The sequence below is a fragment of the Heterocephalus glaber genome, unplaced genomic scaffold (assembly GCF_053883595.1).
Source record: "Heterocephalus glaber isolate CG9 unplaced genomic scaffold, H.glaber_assembly_v1.0 deba00001764, whole genome shotgun sequence".
In the NCBI taxonomy this organism is placed as follows: Eukaryota; Metazoa; Chordata; class Mammalia; order Rodentia; family Bathyergidae; genus Heterocephalus; species Heterocephalus glaber.
In genome coordinates, this window is record NW_028258461.1 from 9,920,367 (window position 1) to 9,947,737 (window position 27,371).

A 27,371-nucleotide genomic window follows, 5' to 3' on the forward strand; every position below is an offset into this window, starting at 1 on the left:
GCAATCCTCCTGCCTCAGTCTCCCAGAATTCTGGGATTACAGCTGTGTACCATCACACCCAGCAACTGGCTGGCTTTTGATGAAGAAAGTAAAATCATTTAATTCACATAAGGAACTCAATCAATTTTATAAAAATTTTAAATTCACCAACACACAAAGGATTGTAAGAGTCAAAACAGTATAAACAGTACAACCTAAATGATAGTGTTTTGCAATGTTTAGTACATTTATCTCATGCTTCAAATTAATGAAAAAATTTAATAACGGTATTTTGAGAGTTCAAACAAGAATTGATATATAATTCTCTAATAAATTTACTAATACATTTTAAAAATATATACAGCTCAACACATTCTGATTTGGTAAAATAAATAAAATTGGTAGGCATCACAAATGTGTTATATATATTCAAGGTGTTATACTCTGTGCAACACTGAAAACTGGGAAGAATATGCATTCAAGTATTTGTTGAATCAAATATATGCATTTTTACTTACAGAAGAATTCATCTCATTGATGTCTCCATTAAGATGAGAGTCTTTATCATGACCAGAGCCACCAGTCCAGATAGGAATAATAACAAAGGAATTCACAATACCAGAAAATTTAAGAAAGAACAAAAGAGAGAAGTTAAATTTCAAATTCCTCCACTGAACACTAAAGAGAAAATACATGTACATAAAAAGACATTCAAGTTATCAGTACATCAGTCAGTTTTCTTAGGCTAAACTTACATCAAAGACTGATTGAATCAATATATTAAATTAACCTAAGGCTGTATCACAAAATATTTGTGTATTACAACTAAAGTAATAGAAACAACACACTCTGAAGGTTATTTTAGAATTTTTAAGAGTCCATTCTCAAAAAGAAACAAGGAGAAATGAATAAGATCATTATCACAAACAGTTCTACAGCATGAAACTGAGAAGTCAAGTTCAGGAGTCACAAGCTGAACTAACATGGCTGACTGAGTGCTTAGCCAATGGATTTTTAAAGCTGTCTACCAATTTATCTACCAACTCTTACTTTCTATTTTTAAAATTAAAAATATCCCCCAAATCAAACCAAATGCCTTCTACCATCCCATCCCCAACCAAACTCATATACATCAAAAAATAACAAATTTTATAAGAAATCTGACACTGTTTTAGTGAGATACCAATCAAATGACTAATGTCTAAAATCTGTTAAGTGGTCTAATATATGCAGAGAGAGAGACAGACAGACAGAGAGAGGGAGGAAGAGAGAGAGAGAGAGACAGAGACAGAGACAGAGAGAGAAATGCTGGGGTTGTTTACCTCTGTACAAATGTTCCTGTATTTTAAGTGATGTTGAGTATGGGTTATAATCAGGGAAACTAATTGTGTTAGTGATAAAAATTAAAAATGGAAAATAAAATGTGTTAGATGTTATAAATTAGCTTATGACAGAAACTATTCATTGTAACAACCATTAATAGTACTAGAGATTAGCCCCCATAATCTATCGTGAGGCCCTGCACTTTCACAACTGTTTTAGAGGGGGCTGGGGATTTAGCTCAGTGGTTCTGCTGCCTGCCTCACAAGCGTAAGGACCCAAGTTCAATCCCTGGTACCAAAAAAACAAAAAAAAGCAAAAAACACAACTCTTTTGGAGAAACCATTTAAATGAATTTTGCAAGATGGCTGACTAGAGGTATCTAGTTACTTCCCTCCACAACAAAGAACTCAAACAAGGGAAAAACAACAGCTATTTCACTAAAGTGTTTGAGGCAGAGCATCACAGTGCACTGAGGGTGTGACAAAGATGTTGCAGAGCACAGAGATAGGCAATGGCCTTATAAAGCAAGGGATGGAGCACTTACATCTACCATCTGCTCTCAACCCTCCCTCTCTCCCTCCCTCCATCTCTCTCCTCTCCTTCCCTTCTCCCTTTTTCCTCCTCCCTCCCTTCCCCTCCCTCCCTCCTTTTCTCTCTCTCCCATCTCTCAGTATTGGGGATTGAATCCAGCATCTCAGGCATGCTAGGCCAATGCACTTCACTGAGCTGTATCACTAGCCCTTTTTACTTTTTTAAAACTTTAAAGCAAAGTCTTGCTACGTTGCCCAGGCTGGCCTCAAACTTTCCATTCTCCTGGGTCAACCTTGCTAATACCTGAAATTACAGGCTAACACCACCATGCCAAGTTTTCTTGTTGTTTTTTTTTTAATGTAGGCACTTATTGCTATAAGGTTTCTTCTTTTTTTGTTTTTGTATTTTTTTTTTTTTTTTGGTACCGGGGATCGAACTCCAGTCCTTGTGCTTGTGAAGTAAGCGCTGGAACCACTAAGCTAAATCCCTGGCCCCAAGGTTTCCTCTTAATACTGCTTTTTTTGTATCCCATAGGTTTTGACACGTGTTTTCATTTTCATTTGTTCAAAAATGTTCAAATTTTCCTTTTGATTTTTCACCGATCTATTAGTAATCAGGGAGAATATTATTTAATTTCTGTGTAGCTGTACAATTTCTAGAGTTCTTGCTGATTTCTAGTTTTATTGCACTGTAGTCAAAGAAGATATATACTGTGATTTCAATTTTTTAATTTATTGAGATTTGTATTGTGGCCTAACATAGTCTATCCTAGAGAATGTTTCCTGTACTGATGGGAAGAATGTGTAGTCTACAGCTGTTGGAAATGTTCTGTAAAGCCGACCTGCTTTATTATATACTTTAAGTTTGATATTTGTTATTTTTTGCTTGGATGATCTGATCTGTCCATTGATGAAAGTTGAGTGTTAAAATCCCCAACATTTATTGTATTAGACATAATCTCTTTTCGATGTAATAGTAGTTGTTTTATATAATTTGGTGCTCCAGCATTGGGTGCACATATGTTTACAATTGGTATTTTCTCTTGTTGAATTGATCCCTTTATTATTATACAGTGACTTTTTAACCCATTTTTAGTTTTTCATTTAAAGTCTATTTCATTGATGCGGAAATTTTTAGAGCTCCCAATGAGAACAAACAGCCTGCTGCAGCACATGTGCCGTAGGTTCCCCACCACTTAACCTGACATAAGTAGAATTGTTCCTGCTTGCTTTTGGCTTCCCTTTGCATAGTAAATATTTTTCCTTTCTTTCATTCTAATTAAGTCTCTATATATCTTTATTGGTGAAATGAGTTCCTTTTGGGAGTATTTTTTTTCAGACAGGATCTTGCTGTATATTCTAGGCAGCCCTTGAACTCACTATGTAGCCTAGGCTGGCCTCAAACTTGAGGAGATCCTCCTGCCTCAGCTTCCTGAGTGCTGGGATTACAGGTGTGCACCACCACACCAGGCATGGAGAATATATTGTTGGCCCTAATATTTTATCTCTTCAGCCAATCTATATCTTTCAACTGAATAATTTAATCTGTTTACATTAAAAGTTATTATTTATAAATAAACATATATTCTTATCTTTAATTTTTTAGTTGTTTTATATATCCTTTTTTCCTTTCTTCCTCTTTTGTTCATCTTTGTGGTTTGGTGGTTTTCTATATTGATAAGGTCTGGTTCTCTTCTCTTTCTCTTTTGTGTATTTGCCGGGCAGCTGAGTTTTATAAGTCTGCATTACCTTAAGTTATCATTAAGTACTTAGCATTCTTTCTGGGGAGTCCCTCTGGATGGGGTGTTCGGGTGTTTTGCAGGCCGCAGGAAGAGTAGCCGGGGCCTCCTGCCTAGTTCACAGGACTGGGTTAAAGTAGCTGCTGTGGGCAGCAGCCCGGCTGCTTGGCAGGACCTCAGTGGCAGGGACCCAAGATGACATCATGCTAGGAGCCTGGGTGCAGCAGGACGCACTTCAGCTGCTCTTTCTTTAGGGCTATGTCGTGGTACATTAAAGCATCAGCTCTCCAGACTGGCTTAGGGGCCTGAGGGCCTCAGGGTTCATCCACAGTAAAAGCTTCTGTTGTGTGGAGCGGCAACCAAGGGAGGCCTCCTTTTACTGTCTTCCTGCCAGGTGAAGCCCCTCTTGATAAAGAGTTCTCTCACTTCTCTCTCGCCCTTTTATCAGTTTTTCATGACATCGCTACTCTGCCTCTACCCCAGCTGGTAACTCCTTCCAACCCCAGGCAGGTGCTTCCCTTCCGCTTGCCTAGGCGCCCACTCCCTCGGTGATGCCCCACCTATGCCCCACCCAGACACAGCATCTCCACCCACTCTAGGTTTCTCTCTGCCTCCAGTATAAACACTAATACACGTAAAACACATTCTCCTTTTTTCTTTTTCTTTTCATTGTGCAAGTAGGGAAGTGGGGGAGAGAACAGAAATGGAAAGCTAGCCACAGAGAAGAAAAAATGTCATCGAAGCTTATGTATGGTGACAAAATACCTTAATTCAAAGTACAAGTTTAAGAGTGCTCCAATAGCACACGCCTGTATAGTCCCAGCACTCTGGGAGGCTGAGGCAGGAGGATCACAAATTCAAACCCAGCCCAGGCAAGTTATCGACTTATCAAGACCCTGTCTCAAAATAAAAAATAAAAAAAGGCCTGGGGATGTAACACAGAGAGTGACAAGGCTCTGGGTTCAACCCCCAGTACCACAAAAGCTATTTACATTTCCCACGCTGAAGCTTCTTACTCTTTATTTCATGAAGTACTTACCTCAACCACTGAATGTTAGTGTGAGGCATAGACTCCAACATATAATCCCATCTGGAAGACCACTTAACATTTCTGTTTTCCTAAAATAAAAAATATAAAATCATAGGCCCACACTTTAACTGATTTTGCTGGTTAAATCCGGAAACATGTAGAAAAATAATTACACATATGCCTTCTCCATCTCTTCACCACTAATTTTATGGAATCATAAGATCTACCTTAAAACTTTTCTATATTCTATCTTGTTTCAAAAAGGGACTAGGGTGAAAACAATTTTAGCTTGTTGCTATCCACCAAAAATAGCATCTTTTTGCTATTATTCTGTATCCCCAAATTTATCTCATAGTTCATTACCATTTTTGTTTGTTTGTTTATTTGAGACAGGGTCCTCTATATGCAGTTCAGGCTGGCCTTGAACTCATTATGTAGCCCAGATTGGCCTCAAACTCGCAGCAGACCTTCTGCCTCAGTCTTCCCAATGCTGGGATTACAGGTGCAAAACACCACGTTTGGCACTTCATTACCTTTTGGGCTTTCTGTCCTGATGCATTGCCATCTTCCTTGTAACTTCAGATCATGCTTGCAAAGGCACATAAAAATATGCATAATGAGAGTCACTGTAGCATTGTAAATTTAAAGATTTAGAAATAACCAAAAATACTCATCAGTGGCCAGGTGTGGTGGCGCAGGCCTGTAATCCCAGAACCTGGAAGGCTAAGGCAGGAGGATCGCCATGAGTTCAAGTCCAGCCTAGGTTACATAGTGAGTTCAAGGACAGCCTGAACTGCATAGGGATACCCTATCTCAAAACAACCTCAGGAAGTGAGGGTGATCTGGCTGCGACATCTGTCACCCCACTGATTGCCAGGGTTGATTCTGCTGATCTGGCTGGCTAGGCGGGGGTCCCCTTCCTCCCTCACCGCTCCATGTGCGTCCCTCCCAAAGCTGCACACTCGGTCGAAGAGGACGACCACCCCCAATAGAGGAGGACTGTTTCCTCGGTCAAGGGTATACGAGTAGCTGCGCTCCCCTGCTAGAACCTCCAAACAAGCTCTCAAAACAACAACAAAAAAAATATTTCATCAGAATGAGAATAAACTATGGAGACCCATAACCACTAAAAAAGAATGAAGTACATCTACAGATGATGATATGTCTATGAAGTAGCATTAAGTGAAAAGAAAGATGAAAAATACACATAGCAAAATTCCATTTTCCCTAAGAAAATGACCATGGCCAATAATACTAGTGATGGAACAGGTTGACATCACGTTCCCCATGATGTGAGGTGTCACTTCTGTGATATTCCTCCCAAGAATGCATGGCCTGAATATGATAAAAAAAAATCAGGGGCCAGGGATTTAGCTTAGTGGTGCCACAGCCTGCCTGGCAAGTGCAAGGTCCCGAGTTCAATCCCCAGTACCTCAAAAAAAAAAAAAAATCAGGCTGTCCCAGGATGACAGCCACCCTAGAAAATGTGAGCTCTATACCTTCCAAAATTTGCAAGAATATGAAAGACTAAGAATTAGTCCTGACTGCAGAAGACCAAGCACAAAATGCAACACGTGATCCTGGGTAGGGTTATGAAGCACAAGGGAAAGAGTTGCATTGTTGGCCAGCTGGTAGAATCTGAATGGATGGATGTAGTTAGGATGGCACTATGCCAGTATCGATTCCTGTTTCGAAGGGTTGTATGTTAGTTATGTAGGAGAGTGATCTTGTTTGAGGAATATACACTTTGGAGTACTTAAGTGTAACTGGACAACATCTAGTTCTCAAAAGATTCAGAGAAAGACTAATGATAAAGGACACAGAACAGGCCACGCCCCCAGTGGCCCACCTCCTCCAACCAGGCTTCCCCTCCCAACATCGCATTTAGCTATAAATGCATCAGTGGACTGATCCACTGCTGAGTATCCGTCCACCCCCACGATCCAGTCACCTCCCCAAAAGTACACCTATGGGTACGTGAGGCTTTGGGAGGACATTCAGATTTAAACCATAACATGGGGCATCTGGTTAAAGAGTCTACATCTCTTTATACTGTTCTAGACATTCTTCTCTAAGTCTGAAAGTGTTTCAAAATGAACTATTTTTGAAAGCCTATGAGAAAATCACAATTTTTAGAATTGATAAATATTTATCTCATATAGGATTTATCTTAACCACCTACTAAAATATTGTTACAGTAGTGAAATGTGACTTAGTTGGTCAAAATTTGAACTATATGGGCCGGGGATTTAGCTCAGTGGCTCCGGCACCTGTCTTGCAAGTGCAAGGTCCCGAGTTCGATCCCTGGTACCAAAAAACCCCAAAACAAACAAAAAATTTGAACTATATGCACCTTTTCTTCATCAGCTTATCCATTCCCTTAATTGAATTACCTCATATCAATCTTTTGAAAGAGAGACAATGAAGTCAATATGCACTATGAAGTTTGGGTTTTCAATTCAAAGAGAAGCCAGGTGTGGTGGCACACATCTGTAATCCCAGCACTCTGGGAGGCTGAGGCAGGGAGATTCCAAGTTTGAGCCCAAGTTTGGGCAATTTAGTGAGATACTCTCTCCAAATAAAAAATGTTTAAAAGGGGGATTCAGGGGGATGTCATTTTTAAAAGGGGATGTGGCTCAGTGCAAAGGCCCTGGGATCATTCAAATAAATAAATAAATAAATAATTGAATGAATGAATGGCTGACCCAGAGCCTAGACAACTGCATTTGTTAAACCGTCATTTTTGCACCGAACATTGCCATCTGCTGGAAATAACAGGCCATAACACATATTACTCGTCACTACAAAAATAAATTATTTCAAAATCCTAAGGCATATTTGAGAACAAAATAACAAATCCCAAAAGATAACTGAGTGGTAAGACCTACTTTAAAATCCATTTAAAGTTAATGAATTATTCCTGATCTTTACAACTCAAGAGTTTTATAAGAGCATTTCTTTTATAAGAGCATTTCTCATGCAATCTTATGAAGTAAACAGGCCTTTAATGTTGGAAATAATGCAGGCATAACAGCAAAGTTAGGAACAAAGACTTCCCAACCCATGCCTATGAGGGTCTCTTTCAATAAAAATCCACGCATGGACTCAAAAGACTCAAGCTGATCGGCAACTTGAGCTTCTTCTAGTCCAGTTGGTCTCAGCAGGGGGAGCAGCACCCCCTAGAGGGCATAATGAAAATACGTGGCGATGCTGCTGGTATTTAGTGACATGGTAGAAGACCAGCTGTCCTGCAGTGCACAGGGAGACCCACACAACGGAGAATTGAGAAGTGTACTGTGCTCTGCACTTCTTTCAAATGCTCCACCCAGCATTCACGTAGGTAAAACGTGATTATCTACCCCTAGATTCTAACTCCATTGTAAACATTTAAGTATTTTAAATAGCTCTATATGCATTTGTATTTTTTTCACCAGGAAAACAAATGTCACGTAAGTTGAATAAAAATGGAATTGTAAGGGGCTGGGGATTTAGCTCAGTGGTTCTGGCGCCTGCCTCGCAAGCGTAAGGTCCCAAGTTCGATCCCCAGTACCAAAAAAAAAAAGAAAAAGAAAAAATGGAATTGTATTTGTCCTGCAACTTTACCAAAATTGATTGACATTTCAGGAAATCACAGAATCACTTGGAAAGATGTGGTATTTGAGCCGCCAGTGTACAACATCCCTATCTGCCCACTGTCGTGTTTACAGTGATCATACACACAGATACAAGCATCTAACAATGACTGGAATACATACATAAGGGCATTATTATTTTATTAAACGTTATTTTTATTTTTCCTTTATAGTGTAGTGTGTAACATTGATGTTTACTGCATGTGTGCGTGAATAGGCCTCATTATCTATGAACTATTAGTATCATTCCAGAATAGTAATGTAAAGGAAGAGTTATAAAATGTTTATTATTAAAAGAGACACCAAGCTGGTACAATTGAGAACTGGTGATTCATTTTATTACAGGGAAACTGAGGCCTAGAGGGGACAATGAACCTGAAGGTCATAATATGAATTTTAGGCAAGTCAACCCCAAATTTTCTATTCTCTCTTTCTTTTGCTTTTTGAGACAGGGTCTCCCTGTGTAGTTCAGGCTGGCCTCAAACTCACGGTAACCCTCCTGCCTCAGCCTCCTGAGAGCTGGAATTACAGGCATGACTAGCTCAAAATTTTCTAATTCTCAATACAGGTATTGATCCACACTGTCTGGAAATAAGAAATGCATTTCCCAATGCAAATAGTGCTGTAGGGCTGGAGGCACAGGTCAGTGGTAGAGCATTTGCCTAAAGCACACGCACACACACACAAGCATCCTCTGTGCTAGAAATGTGGGTAGGATCCCAGTCTAGCTCACAAATAAAATAAATTAAATTTAATATTTATTATTATTTAATATTTATTTATTATTTATATAAATTAAATTTATAGCTAAAGTTAATGTCAGAATGTAACAAAAAGCCTTTGACTGGTACAGAAAAACAGCTAAGTTTTTAACATGAAACTACTGTGAAGGAAAACATCTTAGACTGGCATTCAGTAATTCACCATTGGCCCTCAATATTTATAATTCATAAGTACTCAATAAATTCATAGTAGGCACTCAATAGGCACTCAATAAATATTTGTTATAAAAGTAAATAAAAGCCTTCACTCAAATGCTAACCTATGTAACTCATCCCTCCTTAACATATTCATTACAAACTCCAAATTTTATACCTGCTTGAGAACATGTATCATTCTCTGAAAACATTAACGTGCATTCCCAAGATGCTTAACTCAAGGCAAAATAAAACTTTTAAAGCTAAAAAGTATTATTCTGCCTCTGAACCGTTCTGTGGCCAGTACCTGCTTGATCCTTGCTCAGACCCACAAGCTCAGCTGACACTCGACAGTCATAGGCTCTGAGTCTAAACTGCAGTCTGCAGGCAGCTTCACGAAGGGGTGGAGACAGGTGGGGAGAGTGGAGGGTGCATGCCATGTGCCTGAAGACCTGCAGCTGCTGTACGGCACTGACATCTGCCAGTGGTTCAATGTGTGCAGATTTCAGCTTCCAGTCTCCCCCGCTGTGCATCCTCTTGGCAGGCTTGAGCCTGGTCCCACCTCCCACCCCACTTCATGCATGCTTTGTGTAGCAGAGGAGCAGGAAGGCTTCCCTAGGCTAAAGGAGAATGCGACTGTGTAGTTCACTCAGTCAAGGTTTCTGAACTGGGAGTGAAAAGCAGCAAAGAGGAAGAAACATGTTGATCTGCACTGGTACCAGTGGGTTTTTAAAAAGGTATTTTTCAGCCAGGCATGGTGGTACATACCTGCAACTCTAGCACTTAGGGAGGCTGAAGCAGGAAGATCCCTAGTTCAAGTCCAGCCTGAGCAACTTGGCAAATTAGCAAGACCTTGCTTCAAAATAAAAAATAAAGTGGCTGGGGGTGTAGTTCAGTGGGAAGGCCCTGGGCTCAGTACACACAACATACACACAATTTTTCAACTCAAGAGAAGAAAATAAAGACAGAGAGCCACCAGAGAGACATACCACTCTTCTTTTCTCAACCTCCTAATTATGACAGCCACGTTCTGGTGTTCATATAATGAATGTTGGGACTTTTATATTATTATTGCATAATCCATTATCTGCATGAATGAGATATTGTATAATTCATCTTTAAGTAAACTAATTCTAGGGCTAGTAAAACGTACATATGAGAAAAGGAATAAGAAACATTGTAAGTGCACTACCCACTGAGCACTGTGTTAAGTATCTTACTTTAGTTAATTTAACTCCGACAACAATCACATGAGATGAATATTATATCCCCATTTTATAGATTAATAGAGGCTCAAAGTAATTCACTCACATTCACAAAAAGTAAATGCAGAGCCACAATTCTTTTTTTTTCCCCATTAAGTTTATTGGTACATTTTAGGTATAAAATACAGTTACATTCATCATTGGGATATTGTACCATTATATGAGTCTCTTGGTTCTTATTTTTTCCCCTTCCCCTGCCCTCCCTTCACCCCCTCCACCCTTCCCTATTTGCAAAGACTTTGTTTCCATTTTTTTCCTTTTCTCATATTTTGTCTTTTCCCTTTTTTCCTTTCCCCTACCCCTCCCACTTCCCCTGCTCCATTAGAACTTTGCTTCCTATTACACAATATCATTTATACATTTTTTAAATTACAATATCAAAATCTAGGAGACATTACCACAGATTTTACAGAATTTAAAAGGATATAGAAAGCATATTGCAAAAAATCCTTTTTGAAATAAATTTGACAACTTCTAAGAAGTACCTTGGAAGACAAATTAATGAAACTAACTCTGGAGGAAATATAAAATTTGAATAGCACCTATTAAAGAAAGTATATTCCTAGCTTGAAAACCTACCTATATGACAACAACAGGCTCATATACATTTTAACTGATAAATTATATCAAACATTTAAAGCAGAAAAAAGAAGGAACACTTTTCCCCTCATTTTAGGAACTCAACATTGTGCTAATCCTAAAACTGGATAAAGATAATAGAAGAAAAAAGTATGAACATAGAAATTTGTTTAACAAAACAAACTCTTAGAAGTCAGATCTGGCAGGATGTAGAAAGTGGTTTTATTATAGGGATGGCAGTGTTGGTTCAGCATTGGAAGATCCACCACCAAAAGTCATCATTTAAACAGGAGAAAGAAAAAAGCCATATGATCCTGTCAGTAGTTGGAGAAAAAGTACTGGACTAAATTCTACAGCTGTTCATGGTAAAAGCTATCAGGAGCCTAGAAGTAGAACAGAACCTTCTCAACAGATTAAAGACATGTACTCCATACTTCCAGGAAAAATGCCTTATATGAATGGAGAAGATACAATGCTTCCTCCCTAAGGTGGGGAACAAGGGCAGATATGCCTACTCTTCATCTGTCCATTAAACTTTGAAACATAGGCCCAAACCAAAATAGTCTGGCAATAAAATGGCACAATTAGGATAGGATTGGCAAGGTAGAAGTAAAATCTTTATATGTAGATGAAATGATCATCTACAGAGAAAATACTAAGAAATCTCTAGGAGCCCCTAGAACTTGTATTTGAATTCATCAGGATTAGAAAACACAAGGTATATATAAAAATTCAGGTCTATGTATACTTGCTATAAATGAATTGGATATTGAAATTTAAAAGTTATGTAGGAGTACAAAGGACCTAGAAAAGTAAAAAGAAAACAAAAACGGTATTGGAAGACATTTAGTACCTAATTTTAAGACTTCCTCTAAAGCTATAGTAATCAAGGCAGTGTTGGTGTAAGGAAATTGGAATAAAGCATTGGAATAAAGCAGAGAATCTAGAAATAGAACCACACATATATGGTCCACTGAGTTTTGAAAGATTATTTAACAGTAACATTTTATAGAACATAAACTCAATTCAAGAGCAGAGGAAAAGATAGTGTTTTCAGCAAATGGCACTAGAACACCTGGTATCCGCATATAAAAAATTAACCTCAACCCTTTATTTCCATACCTAAAAATAACTTGAAAGGATCTATGAACCTAAATATGAAATACTAAAACTATAAAACTTTAAGAAGAAATTATAAGGTAAAATGTTTATGAATTTAGGTTAGGCAAGAATTTCCTAGGATATAAAAAACATGATGTATAAAAGAAAAAAACTGATAAATGAGATTCCATCAAAATTTAGAACTTTAAATGACATCATTAAGAAAATGAAAAGTAGTCCTTAAACAGACCATATTTACAATGCATATAACCTATGACCAGAATATATAAAGAATTCTTAGAGCTCATTAATAGACAACCCAATTAAAAAGTAGACACAAGAAGATGGTAAATAGCCAGTACAGCACAAGGAAAGATGTGCAACACTAGAATCAGAAAACTACTAATCAGTACAATATCAAGACTGAATTACACACTTATTAGGGAGATGAAGTTAAAAGTTTTAAAAGAACAAATGTCAGCTTAGGTGTGAACCAGTTAGAACTTTCTAATACTGCTAATGTGAATGTAAAATGATGAAACCATTTTGGAAAACAATATAGAAATTTCTTGTATTACTGTTAAGAACCAACAGTCCTGTTCTTAAGTTTTTACTTGAAAGGAATGAAAACACATGTTCACAATAGATTTGTACATACAAGTTGAGTATCCCTCATCTGAAATACTTGGTTTTTTGGGAGGGTGGGTACTGGGGATCGAACTCAGGTCCTTGCACTTGCAAGGCAAGTGGCTTAACCACTGAGCTAAATCCCCGGCCCCTAAAATACTTGGGACCAGAGTGTTTCAGATTTTCATTTGAAATCCACTTGATCTGCAAAGAGGACAGCTACTCCTGCTTTTTTTCAGGTTCCTGTCACATGGAGTATTGTTTTCCACCCTTTACCTTTCAGTCTATGAGTTTCAGTTTGAATTAAATTTGTTTGTTGTATGCAGCATATTGCTGGATCTTGCTTCTTGACCCATTCTGCCAGTCTATTTCTTTTGATTGGTGAATTGAGACCATTAACATTGATGGTTATAACTCATACATATTGACTTATCATTGTCCTGACTTTTTCTGTTTGTTGGATTCTCCCCTTTTGTGTTTAATTTCTTGTCGCGCCCAATGGCTTCATTCTGCTGGGGTTCCTGGGGTTGTGATCCTTGTTGTCTTTTCCTAGGATATTGTCTAAAAAATTTTGGAGTGCTGGTTTGGTATTCACGAAGTTCCTAAGGTGCTCTTTGTCATGAAAGTATCTTATTTCTCCATCAATTTTGAAAGATAATTTTGCAGGGTACATCAATCTGGGTTGGAGGCTGTTTTCCTTTAGGGTTTGAAATACATCACTCCATGCTCTTCTTGCCTGGTGGGTTTGTGTTGATAAGTCTACTGTGATTCGGATGGGCTTTCCTTTGTATGTGATTTGTTTCTTTTCTCTAACTGCTTGTAGAACTTTGTTCTTCTGTTGGTTTCTGGAATCTAAACAATTATATGCCTATGTGTAGATTTTTTTTGATCAAAGCTAGCTGGAGTCCTATATGCCTCGCTTATCTGTATGTCAAGTTCTTTTCCCCTGCTTGGGAAGTTTTCTGCCATCAATTCTGTGAACAGTTTTTTTATGTTATCTGCACTCTCTCCTCTTTCTTCATTGACTCCAATCAGTCTTATGTTATTCTTCTTTGCATTGTCTAGCAGCTGCAGGATTGATTTCTCGTGGTCTCTTACAATTTTAAAGCAATTTTTCCTTTCCTGGTCAGTAATTGCAATCTTATCTTCTATATCTGAAATTCTATCCTCACATTGGCTCATTCTGCTGCGTAGATTTTCAATGGAGTTTTTAATCTCCTGGAAATCTGTTTGCATCTCTTTTATGGATTCCATTTGCTTCTTATGTTGGGATTCCATCATGTTCCTCAGCTCCTCTCTAGATTTACTAATCATATCTTGCACTATGAGCACAATCTCTGCTGTTATGTGAGAAATTATGTCTGATGTCATTTTTTTCCAGATCCTTTTTTGTTGCTAGTTCAGGGAGTCCAGGTTGTTGAGTATCAGAGTGTTCCATCTCGTTTCCCTTTGGGGTTGCTGTAGGTGATGTGCAAGTCTGGTTTTGAGACTTATTTACGTGTCTTCTCATTTTGATGGGAGGGGGGTGCTGCTGGCGCCCACGCGGCTCACCTCCTGTGTGCTGGTGGGGTGGTACGGCGGCCCTGAAGCCTCCTCTTGTGCGCTGGGAGTGGTTCACCACCTGTGTGCTGGTTGGGGTGGTACAGCAGCCTGGAGGCCTCCTCTTGTGCTCTGGGAGCGGCAGAGCCACAATTCTAACTCAGCTATGTCTGGTTTGTTCCAGTTTAATATCTCTAGGGGCCAAAGGCCTCCTAAGAACCCTAAATGACTGTAATCCCAGCTACCTAAGAGGCTGAGGCAGGAGGATTGCAAGTTTGAGGATAGCCTGGGTAAGTTAATGGGACAATGCTTCAAAGCAAAATTTTTAAAGGGCTATGGATATAGCTGAGTGCTCCCTGGGTTTAATCTCCTGCAAGAAAATTGAAAACCCTCAATGAGCTTCAATAGGAAAAGAAAATTCTGGAATAGCTTGCAGGATTAGCTCTGACTGTTGGGAACAAGGGATTGAGACCTAATCCTAAGTAAGATGATTGCTTCAACTCCCCTATTTCGTACAGCAGCATCTAAATTTGTACTTTAGCTCCTGTGAGCTGCTTCCTGACAGCCACATGGACCACTACCAATATACCATTTGGCTCCAGGTAGGTATGAATTTGAACTTTAATCGTTTTTGTTTGGTTGGTTTTTTGCGCTTTTTTTTTTTTTTGGCACTGGAGATGGAACCCAGGGCCTTGTGCACGCTAGGTAAGCACTGTACTACTGAGCCATAGCCCCAGCCCCTGAACTTGAATTTGGATGAGTTTTTCCTCAGCTTTTACTGTAAGCAAAGAGTTCTTACATTTAAATTGTAATAGCTGATTGATAATGGATAAAATCTATAAGGGCTTCAATTCTTTGAGCAAACTATGAGACTAGCTTTTTAATAACATTCTCAATCATTTAAGGAAATTTTAAAAAATTCTTCAGGGTGTATTTCACTCCAGGTTATACTTCTCCATTTCATCCAGAGATTAAAAGACTTGACTATACTTAGTGGGTTAGTAAATTGCCTGTTTTCACCAGGTGTAGTTCGGGTAAACTATAGGACATAGGCTCAGGTAATTCTGACGTCTAGCTAGCTGACATAAGATATCCACATATATTTCTAACTTAAATGGTTCTCAATATCTGTACAGTCACTCTGTAGGCAAAAAATACAACAGTCCCTTAAGATAGAAAGCCAGAATGGTATAGCAGGACAATGATGAGTTTGAGGGCCAGACAGACCCAGATTTGAAAATCACATCCACCACCTGCTAGCCATGGTCCTGAGAAAATTACTTCTGCTCACTAGGCTTCAGTGTCTTCATTTACAAAATAGAGATAAATGCTATAGATGAATCTTAGGAACAAAAGCAAGGTTCCTCCATCTGGAACTGCTTTCAGAATGAGATTAGGAAGAATCATGTTATTAGGGCTGTCAGGCCACTCACAGAAATGACACAAACAGTACAATTTGTAACTGTTTTCAGGGATTCAAGGCCTACCCCAAATAAAGTGATGAGAGTTTGGTCTCAAGAAAGCACATCTGAAGCTATAAAAAGTAAGCCCCATATAAAAGTGACTATAATTAGTCGAATCAAGACTGGTATGCAGGTACATGGGTGCAGCTGGACAGAAAGATTAACTAATGTTCTATACAGTACAGGAGGATAAATATGATTGACAACAACTAATTGACTATTTCCCAAAAAAACTGGTAGAGAGAATTTCCAATGTATGCAACACAAAGAAATGATTCGTGTTGGAAGTGATAAATATCCCAGTTACCACCCCATTTATATGTACAATTACTATGTGTCAAGAAAAATTAAAATCTATGAATAAAATGATATTCAGTCTAAAAAAGACTGAAGGGAGGAAATACAGAGATCTACATAGTCATAAAAAGTCCCAAAGACAACCTTTTGATAAAGCACCACCAGCCCTAACCAGAGCTAAGATTATCTGACTTGTGAACACAAGTATCAGGTCCACCACTAGAATGTCATGCATATCATCTTTTAATCCCAAATTTCCTTTTTCTATGGGATCTTATGCTTACCAAGAAACTATTTATTCTATTCTGTTTATACCTGCTTTCTCATAAACCTTTATTACAGACAGAAGTACTGACCAGCTAACACCAAGGGTGTGGCCCATTAGGCATTTCTATTTCTCCACATAAATTAATGAATCAGTATCTTGGTTTATACATTGGATCCTTAGGCCTTTAGGAGTTTGGTTGGTGTAAATCTGTCCCTCTTCAATATACTCATAGAATTAAATTCTGAGGCAAGTTTTTTAAATATTGTCACAAAAAATCTAATATTGCTGAGTATGTGAGGAAATAGCAGATCAACTTTTCTAGAAAAGAACTTAGTGATTTGTTACTGAAGTGTGTGTGCCCTTCAGCAGGGCACAGTGGCATACACCTGTAATGCTAGCTATGTAGGAGACTGAGGCAGGAGGATCATGAGTCTGAGTCCCCTTTGGGCAAATTAGCAAGACCCTGTCTCAAAATAAAAATAAATAAATAAAAAGTGCTGGGCGTGTAGCTAACAGTAGAGTGTACCAGTGCTCAATCTCCAATACTACCAAAAAAAATGTGTTTGCCCTTTTACGTAAATAATCCTACATCCAGGAATTTAACCCTAGGACATAATTACATAAGTTCAAAAGTAAGAAAGTCCAGCCAGGCTCAGTACTGCATATCTGTAATCCCAGCATTGTGAGAGACTCCCATCTTGTCTCAAATTAAAAAATAAAAAAGGGACTGGCGATGTAGCTCAATGTGAAGGCCCTGGGTTCAATCTCTGGTACCAAAAAAAAAACCCTGGAATGTCCATTAAAGCATTGCTTACAATAATTAAAAAGTAGATAAAGCACTAAAAAGGTAATTATTGACAAATTTATAAGTCAACAAAAATGGACTAAGCAGTCAATAAAAAGAAGGATATGACTATTTCTTGACATGGAAAGGTATCTATGATGTGCACATTAGATGAAAACAGCACATATAGCAGGATCCCATTTGTACAAACTGACTAACTTTTTTTTTTGGTACCGGGATTGAACTTAGGACCTTGAGCTTTAGAGGCAGGCAGCGGAACCACTGAGCTAAATCCCCAGGCCCTAAAACTGAGTAATTTAACATCACATGCTTGGCTTGCCTGAGATAATCTGCAGAATATTCTAGTCCTGTGAGTTCCTCCACAGTCTATAAAATGCTGCACATTATAATCATCTTTGGAAAAGTCACAGCGCTCTTCAACACAGAGCATTACTCTTGAAGCCATTGTTTTAACATTGTTCAGCCTAGCACTATCCAAAGTAGCCTCACCACAGAATCTCCCCCCCCTCCGTTTTTTTTTTGGAACCGGGGATCAAACTTGGGACCTTGCACTTGCGAGGCAGGCGCTGGAACCACTAAGCTGAATCCCCGGCCCCCACAGAATCCTTTTTTAATATGTGATACTTTCAAAATACCAAGCAAACATAAATACAATAAAATATAAAGGAACCAGTCAATAGAAAACCCCTTGGAAATCATGGGCATCAGAGAGTTATAGAATATTTATCAGAATGTTTACAGTACAACTGTCTATATCTATAGATATCTTTTTTACCAAAAGCATATACCATCTTTGTAAAAATACCTATTTAGAAAAGAAACAAATTCCGCCCATACAGTCAAGGATGAATGATGTGGGAGCACTGGCTAGAGGTATGTATGAGATGAATATGCAGAAGTAAAGGACTTTTGGAGCCACATGCCCAAAACCTCCTGGAATGCATGGTTAGAGATTAAGATGGCCTACAGAGCCCTAAGTCCAAGTAGGATCAGAACACACTGCCTTAAGGAAAGAATGCTCTGGCCTTTGTCCTCCCCCATACTCCAATTCATCACTTAGATTGGCTCTAAGGTCAATCATGTAATAGACCACCCTGACTTTACCCTGTCTTCTCCTCTTTCTCCTTTTCCTGTCTTTTGCCTTTCTCCTTTCCCCTACATGAATTCCTGCACCAACATCCCTCCTTTGTCCTTTATCCTTGCTTCCTGGTTCTATCAACAAAAAGCCATAGCTTTAGTTTGGGGCTGTCTTTATGAGACTCTCTCATGCTGAGGGGTCTTGGTTAAGGGCAGTCCCTCTGGGCCCTCTTGGAGTTTGAAATAGACATTGACTCCAAGTGAACTCTCATCCTTTGCTCCATGCCACGGTTGTGAACTGTGACAGAATGGCATGTATTTAGAACCCTCTCCATGCCAGGCACTATGTTAAGGGCTTTACAAATTCTGCAAATGAAGATGAAATGACAGGAGAAGAAACTGAGACTCAGAGCATGTGACACCTAAGCTCACACGGCTAGTAAGCAGCATACCTCAGCTGGAATAGCAAGTCAGTTTCACTTCAATATTTACATTCTTTTGACTGTATTAAACTGTGTCTCTTCTATAAGATATTCTCTCTTTAAGGCCCCACCTGTGTACCAGCCAGCCTGGCAGCCCGGGCAATGCCAGTGTGGTTTCCCACATACCTCTTTCAAACTTCCCCATGGAAAGAGAGGAAGTAAATTACCTGGCATAGTATCTGAACTGTAGCAGACTTAGTATGGTAATTCCATTAATGATTATTCACTGAATCGTTTTAACATAAAGAATTTACCTGCTTTCTGGACCTTTAGCTGTGTTACACAACTTTTTTGTTGTTTTGTTTGCTGTGGTGCCAGGGATGGAACCTAAAGGCCTTGAACATGCTAGGCAAGTGCTGCATCACTGAGCTACACCCGCAGAACACTTAGGCTTTACTATTAAGTACATGATACTTGTATACTTGATTTGGGAAAAACTGAGATGATGGCATGGAATACTTACCTCAAATCCCACAGAATAAATGTAGATCACATTTAACTTCTCTGTACGTTCTTCAGGAAGTTCCGTAGAGGGGTCCATTACACTTTAGGTGGTTTTTATCTGAATGCTTATAGCTAATAAAGATTTTTTAAAGGAAGGGTAAGGAAGGCAATTTTTACACAAAACAATCATTATAAAATGTCCAATTCAACAATATTATAGCAAGCTGTGTTTGAAGTCTTTATGGTTTAAAATACTTTGGTTTCTAAATGTCCCCAACACTCACTGAAACCCAATATATGACCCCAAATTAAATACTTAACTTTTTCTTTGCCTATGGCTAGAAAGGGAAAAAAAAACTTTCTGTCAATAAATGGCTTTAATGGGCCGGGGATTTAGCTCAGTGGCACCGCACCTGCCTCATAAGCCCAAGTTCCTGAGTTTGATCCCCAGTACCAATAAATAAATAAAATAAATAAATAGCTTTATTTTTCATCTTTCATCTCATCCCTCTTTGATATACTATCTTGTAACTATAAATTGTAGGGCTAGAGAAATAAATAGATGAAGCAGATATTATATCTATAAGCACTCAGAGATTTCAGGGCCTACTGTGTATAATAAAGTGCCATACTTAGCAATAAAGGACTCTTATACAGCATTGATAGGAATGTCAATGTGTACAGCCTTTATGGAGAGCAGGACAGAGTTTCCTCAAAAAAGTAAAAATAAGTTGGGTGTGGTGGCACACACCTGTAATCTCACCATCTTGGGATGCTGAGCAGGAGGACTACAAGTCTAAAGTCCGACTGGGTAGTTTAGTGACTTAGAAAGACCCTGTCTTTAAATTTTAAAAATCAGAAAAAGGTCTGGGGATGTAGCTCAGTTGGAAGGCCCAGGGTTCTATCACCAGTACTGCTAACTAAATAAATAACTGCGGTATGGTCCAGCTATCCACACCTGAGTATACATCCAAAGGAAATGAAGTCAGCATACAAAAGAGATAACTGCACTCCTATTTTTATTATGGCACTATTCACAATAACCAAGATATGGAATCAACTGAACAGAAAATGTGGTCTATGTACATGATGGAATATTATTCAACTCTAAAAAGGAATTAAATCCTGTCATTTGTAGCAAAATGGATAGAATTTGAGGACATTCTGTTAAGTGAAATACGCTAGGCACAGAAAGAGAAATACTGTATGATCTCACTCATATGTAGACACTAAAAAAGTTTATCTCGAAGAAGAGAGTGGAATAGTGGTTACTAGAGGGTAGGAAATGGAGAGGAAGCAGAAGGTGGAGAAAGGTTACATAACAGAGGCCAAAATACAATTAGATGGGAGGACTAAGTTCTACTGTTCTGCATTACAGTGGGGAATGGGGTGAATAAAGTTTATTTACACCAAAACATATTTTATGAAGAGCTAGAAGATAGGAGTTTGAAGGCTCCAAACACAGAGATGATAAGGAGACAGAAATGCTAATTTTCCTAATTTGATTACTACACATTGTGATGGCTTGTACCTATATGTCCCCCCAAAGCTTCATGGGCGTATAGTAGGACTCTTGGAAGGTAGCTAGATTATGGGTGCACTATACTGGATTCCGGTGTGTGATACTTGGATTATGGGTGTGTGGTAATGAAATTAGTTTAGCATAGTTCTGGGTGTGGGTAATGGGAAGGCCCACCCTGGGTGTGGGTGGTACCACCCAAAAGGCTTGTAGGCTGGATGGGATAAAAGGGAAAAAGAGGCTTGCTGCTGCTTCACTGCCTCCTGCCTACCCTACCATGGACTGTTTCTCCTCTGCCATGCCACCCTGCTTTGGACCCAGCCAACTATGGACTGAATGAAACCTCTACACACTGTGAGCTAAAAGAAACATTTCCTCCTTTAACTTGTGGGTGTCAGGTATTTTATCCCAGAAATGAGAAAGTTACTAAGACATCCACTGTATATGTGTATTGAATCATCACACTGTGACCCATAAATATGTATCATTGTTATGTTAATTAGAAAGAAATAAAACAGACACTGAGAATATAAACTATGTGAACTTTTTGTATGTGAAAAAGAGAACAATTATTTAAAGTCAAAAATGGGGGGATGGAAAAGTTTAAATCTAGCCAAGGCTGGTGGAGCTAGCAAATGCTTGATCAAGGATAAGGAGACACTTTTGTTACTTGAAAAGTAAAAGAGAAATAAAGGGGAGATAGGAGAAAAATCAAAAGAGAAATAGTGATGCTTCTCTTTTGATTTATTTATTCAATATACCAAGTTGTCCCTTGGCTTCTGTCTAAAGAAGAATATGCCATCTTTATGGGATTTTCTTCTCTCTATATATATGCCTAAAATATCACTTGCTCACAATGATGAAGGTTATTGATCTGTACCTCCTTCTGTTTGTTTTTGTAACCCTAGTGTCTGGTACATAATATACACTCATAAGTGTTTCTAGAATTAATATCTTCCATCTAGAGCTGGAACACATTTTTAAACAGCTAGAAATTAAATAAACAACAATTGTTAAGTCCACAGGTAAAAACTGAACACTAGAGATAAAAATTAAATTACTGCATGATAATGCCTATCAAGATTTATTGTCCAAGTATGGACCTTGAATGCAGTATCAAAAATATCTGTATTTCATAGATGAGAGGCTATGCAACAAAAACTGTGCTGTGAGCACTAACTAAGGTACAATCCCTACTTTACACCACTACCCAAAGACATAGTCTGCATAAGGCCATCCCGGCCATGTACACCAGTCTTGCTTTTATTCTAAGTGAGATGAGAAGTCAGTGGAAGACTCTGAACAGAGCACTGGCATGAGCTGACATTCCAAAAGGAACTGTCTAACTGCTGTGCTGAGAATAGATTGCTGGAAGACAACAGTGGCAACAGGGAGACAGCTAAGGTTTTGCAATAACCTGGGTGAGGTAAAATGACACCCTGGACCACATGATAGTGGTGGGGGTGATGAAAAGTGGTGAATTCTAGACATAATTTGAAAAAGGGGCTTGTGGTCTGCCAAAGAGTTAGACAGGACATGCCCCATAAGTGAAAGTGATGAAGAGGAGTCAAAGGTGATATCATGGCCTTGGAGCCTGAACAACTGGAAGGGTGTAGTCACGGGTTACTGAGACAGGAAGAACAAAAGGAGTAGCACATCTGTGTGGACATGTCACCTAGACAGCAGGACACCCAAGTATACAGACCTAAGAGTCACTGTGGAGCCAACCACAATGGTGCACACCTATAATCCCAGCACTCTAGAAGGCTGAGACAAGAGGATCACAAGCTCTAGCCCAGCCTGGGCAACTTAGAGACCTACTAAGACACTGTCTCAAAATAAAACTAAAATTAAAACAAAGAAAAAGGCCGAAGATGTAGCTTGTTGTACACAGTCTGGGTTCAATCTCCAGTACCACAGAAAAATAGTCACTGTGGTAATGTCATGAGACAAGATAAGATCGTCAGACTGAGAGTAGAAATAAAGAAAAGGTTTGAAGACTGAGTCCAGGGTTCCTCCAGCATGAAGAGTTTGAGGAATGTGGAAAAGATGGAGAAGTGACTAATGAGACAGGAAAAAGCCCAGGAAAGCACAGTAACCTAAAAGTCAAACGAAGCAAGTATTTTTAAGGGAAGAGATAATTAACTCTGATTAACAGCCACGCAAATTAGCTGTGCACAACACCTGTAACACTGAAGACTGAGAAAATAATTAGGTCTAACTCACTTCTATGACCTTGAACAGACTGTCCAATTCTGCAAAAGGTGAATGTAGGGCTGGGGATTTAGCTCAGTGGTTCCGCCACCTGCCTCAAGCGCAAGGACCTGAGTTCAATCCCCAGTACCAAAAAAAAAAAAGTTGAATGATACCAAAGCCCTTGGCTTTATAGGGCTTACATGAATGACATTTATCGTGATTAAATAGAAGTTTATTTGTATGTACACATAAGCTATGACCATAAGCAGTGTAGAGTAACCACTCTAAAAAATTATTTTCTGCTGGATGTGCTGGCCCCTGCCTGTAATCCCAGTACTTTGGGAGACTGAGGCAGGAGGATTGCAAATTCAAGCCCAGCCTGGATAACTGGTAATTGAGATATTGTCTCAAAAAAGTACAAAACAATAAATAAATAAATAAATAGGGCTGGAGGTGTAGCTCAGTGTAAAGGCCTTGTGTTCAAACCCCAGTACTCAAAAATAAAAATAAAAAATTATTTTATTTTTTTCCCTCTCTGGGTCTAAGAATATGAGCTATGGCCATAAAGCATTGTTTGATTTTCATAAAGCTGGGGAGATCAACTTCCTGTAATGTCACACTTTGTATGTTTACTACTTTCTCAATCAAATCCCTTCAAGCACGAGCGGCCATCCAGAGTCCGGCCTCATGGTCTATCATCCTAAAATCCTGTTTCCAAATACCATAAAAGTCACATTCACAAAAAAGTATTGGTGAATGTCCTTGACAATGGTAACTACTTTCTGACTTTTTAGTAGCTATGTGTTTTTCCTCTTATTCATAAATATGCCCTCATCCTTTTATTTCCTGTTTTCAAAGCCTTGAAGAGATAAATAAACTTTGAATATTTTAACAGAGTCAATGCAGTTGATTGGGTACGATTTAAACATGTCCTTCAAAGGTGCGAGGTGATTGGGGGCTTGCTTCTCGGGTGGCAAGAGCAGGAGGTGCTTTGGAGCCTTAGCAGGTAGGGCCTTGTGGGAGTTTCTTAGGTCACTGGGGACCTGTCCTTGGGAGGTAGCTCTCCTGCAACTTCCTGACCTCTTATCACAGGGTTGCTACAAATGGAGCAAGCCTGGCCCGGCCCAGGGCTCTGCTCCCTGGCTCTAGTCAACACTGCTTGCCCTGACACAAGCACCCACCCTGATGCCTTACCATTTACCGCCCTTGCTAGAAGCCAAACCAGTGGGGATACCTGACCATGAACCTTAAACCAGCAAAGCTATGGGCTAAATAAGCCTTTTTTCTTCATAGGTAGCCTGTGTCAGATATTCAGTTATAGTAATGAAAAGCTCACAGCCACTAATTTTAAAAGATTCTTTTGCTAAGATACAACAGAATTGGAAATCTATTCACGAGGCAAATGTAGATCCAAACCACAATGAAGTATCACTTCACACCAGTTAGGATGGCTATTATCAAAAAGACAAGCAATGCAACCACTGTGGAAATCAGTACGGAGATACTTCAAAGAACTAGGACTGAAAGTCCCATTTGACCCTGCTATTCCACTGCTGGGGATCTTCCCCAAAGAATTAAAAGAATCATACCACAGTGATATATGTGCACCCATGTTCATAGCAGCACAGTTTGTAATAGCTAAAACTTGGAAACAGCCCAAATGACCATCAACTGGAGACTGGATAAAGAAAATGTGGTTTTTTAATAAAATGGAGTACTACTCAGCCATAAAAAATGAGAAATTAGAGACATTTATAGCTAAGTGGATGCACATTGAGGCAATACTCTTAAGTGAAATAAATAGGACACACATGTATAAATACCAAATAGTTTCTCTAGTGTGAGAAACTGAAAGTGTAAATAAGGACTAAAATGTATAATAGGTAATGTGAAATAGGAAGAAAAGGGGCAAAGGGAAAGGAAGTGGGAGGGCTAGGGGAAAGGATAAAAGGGAATGGGATTAATATGAGAAAATGGAAAAATAGGAACAAAATCTTTGTAAATAGGGAGGAATGGAGGCGTTGAAGGGAGGGCTGGGCAAGGGTGAAAAATAAGAACCAAGAGAGACTATGTAAAGGTGCAAATTTCCAATGATGAATGGCATTATATTGTATACCTAAAATGTACCAGTGATTAGAATGAATAATCGATAATGTAAAATAGGAAGAAAAGGTCCAAAGGGGTAGGGGTAGTGGGAGGGGCAGGGGAAAGGAAAGAAGGGAAAGGAAAAATGATGAGAAATGGAAAAAATGGAAATAAAGTCTTTGTAAATAGGGAAGGGTGGAGGGGGTGAAGGGAAGGCTAGGAATGGGGAAAATATAAGAACCAAGATGCATTATGTAAAGGTACAGTTCCTAATGAGAAATGTAATTGTGTTGTATACCTACAATGTACCAATAAAAGAATTTAATAAAGTGCAAAAAAAAAAAAAAGACAAGCAATTACAAGTGTTGGTGAAAGTGTGGACCCTGTCCATTGTTGCTTGGAACGTGAATTAGTATGGCCTTTATGGAAAACAGTATGGAGGTACCTCAAAAAACTAAAACTAAGCCGGGCATGGTGGTGCATGCCTGTAATTCCAATACTGAGGCGGCTGAGGCAGGAGGATCACCACAAGTTTGAGACCAACTTAGGCTACATACTGGGTTGAAGGCCAGCCTGGACTACATAGTGAGACGTTGCCTCAAAATACAAATAAAATAAAATAAAATAAAATAAAATGAGATCCTGACATTAGCAACAACATGGATGAATCTGAAAAACATTGTGCTCACTGAAATACACCAGAATCAGAAAAAAATACTGCTTGAACTTACTGATATATGAAATTTAAAAAGAGCTGAGTCCATGAAAACAAAGTAGCACAGTGTTTACTGAGGGTGGGGAAGGGGAAGAAATGGGGAGACAGCGGTCAAAGGATACAAACTTGAATTTATGTAGGATGGATGTCTAGGGCTCTAACATACACCATGACTGCAGTTAGTAATATCATACTGTATACTGAAAATTTTCTTGAGAGATGATTTGAGGTGCTCTTACGACAGAAAGAAAGGTGCCCATGTGAAGCGCTGGATACATTAATTTACTTGGCTGCAGTGAGTCACACTCATCTTGGGGGCTGGGGGTATAGCTCAGCGGTAGACTCTGTGCTTTGCATGCACAAGGTCCTGGACTCATTCCCCAGGACCAAAATCAGAGAAAAGTCACGTTTTACTTTTTAAATATGTATAATTTTAAAAGTTTTGCTGGAAAAAACATAATATTATGACATAAAACAAGAGTCAGAAAATATCAGTCTCCTTAAACATTTGTCATCTGTTTAACTAATGAAACCTATGGACATTCTTCTCCAGAAAAATAGACATGAATAATCATTGCCGGGCCAGGGATTTAGCTCAGTGGTTCCGCCACCTGCCTCACAAGATCCCCAGTACCAAAAAAATAATAATCATCATCATCATCGCCAAGGCTTGATGCATCTGGCTCCAAACTAAAAACTCCTAATTTTAAAAAAAACACTCCTAATTCAGGCTTCTGTTTTTACAGATGAGGAACTTGAGACTACAAGAGATTAAGGTAACCTACCCTGGTGGAGAATTTGGCACAATCCACTCTCTACTTTTTCCTTTTGTTCATCAGCTGTTCCAAATAAAGAACCTTGGCTAAAGTAAACTAGGCAGCAAACCTGAAAACTGTAAAGTAGGACTCATTTCTAGGTACACAGGGTTCCCTTCCAAAATGGAACCACTACAGATGAGACTAAAGTCCAAATTGCCTAATCCCTTGTTCTGCACTCAGAAGGCTATAGCTCACGGCCTCCTTTACTGTTTCACTTCAGCTTCAAGGGAAAATTTCCTCTGTCCTAATAGCTGAAGTTTTCAATTCTTTGCCCCCAACTGATCATGACTCTACACATTATGGATATTGCCTCTTTAAGTTTTTTTTTTTTTTTTTTGGTACCGGGGATGGAACTTGGGTCCTTGTGCTTGCGCGGCAGGCGGCGGAACCACTGAGCTAAATCCCTGGCCCTAACTTTTTTAATTGAAGAGAACTAACCTTACCCTACAGTTTTTTGTTTGTTTTCTTTATTTTTCCCTGTACTGGGGATCGAACTCAGGACCTTGCCCTTGCAAGGCAGGTGCGGTGCCACTGAGCTAAATCCCTGGCCTTACCCTACAGTTTTTTGTTTTTTGACAGGGTCTCACTTTGTAGTTCAGGCTGGCCCTGTGCTCACTAGGTAGCCCAGGATGGCCTTGAACTTGTGAAGATCCTACTGCCTCAGCCTCCAGAATGCTGGAACTATAGGCATGTGTCACCATGCCCAGCTTTTACTCTACAGTTTGAAGAACCCTACAGCTGGAACTGTACAGGCTGCCTGTCTAATCTCCTACCCAAAGCAAAACTTCTCTTTACTACTCAGTGGGCAGTTTGCTTACTAAGGCCCAAGTACTATGCTAGAGGCCTAGTTGAGCAATTTCTTACAAGCTAAGTCACCCAGGCTCTTTGCACAAAGGTACAGGAATAAAGTACAGCACTAATTCTTGAGGCTGTGCATTCAA

The 27,371-nt window shown here is 39.1% G+C and overlaps 1 pseudogene across 1 annotated transcript in view; it reads right to left on the reverse strand.

The window, feature by feature from the left end:
* The window catches only part of LOC101698704 (transmembrane 9 superfamily member 2-like), a 73,699-nt pseudogene that overhangs the window by 42,666 nt on the left and 3,662 nt on the right, over positions 1–27,371 (reverse strand). Inside the window, exons 3-4 of the transcript XR_015447658.1 lie at positions 19,117–19,229; positions 4,611–4,690 (exon numbers count right to left, since the gene is read on the reverse strand). The product of XR_015447658.1 is annotated as a transmembrane 9 superfamily member 2-like (transcript). The remainder of the gene's footprint in view (positions 1–4,610; positions 4,691–19,116; positions 19,230–27,371) is intronic.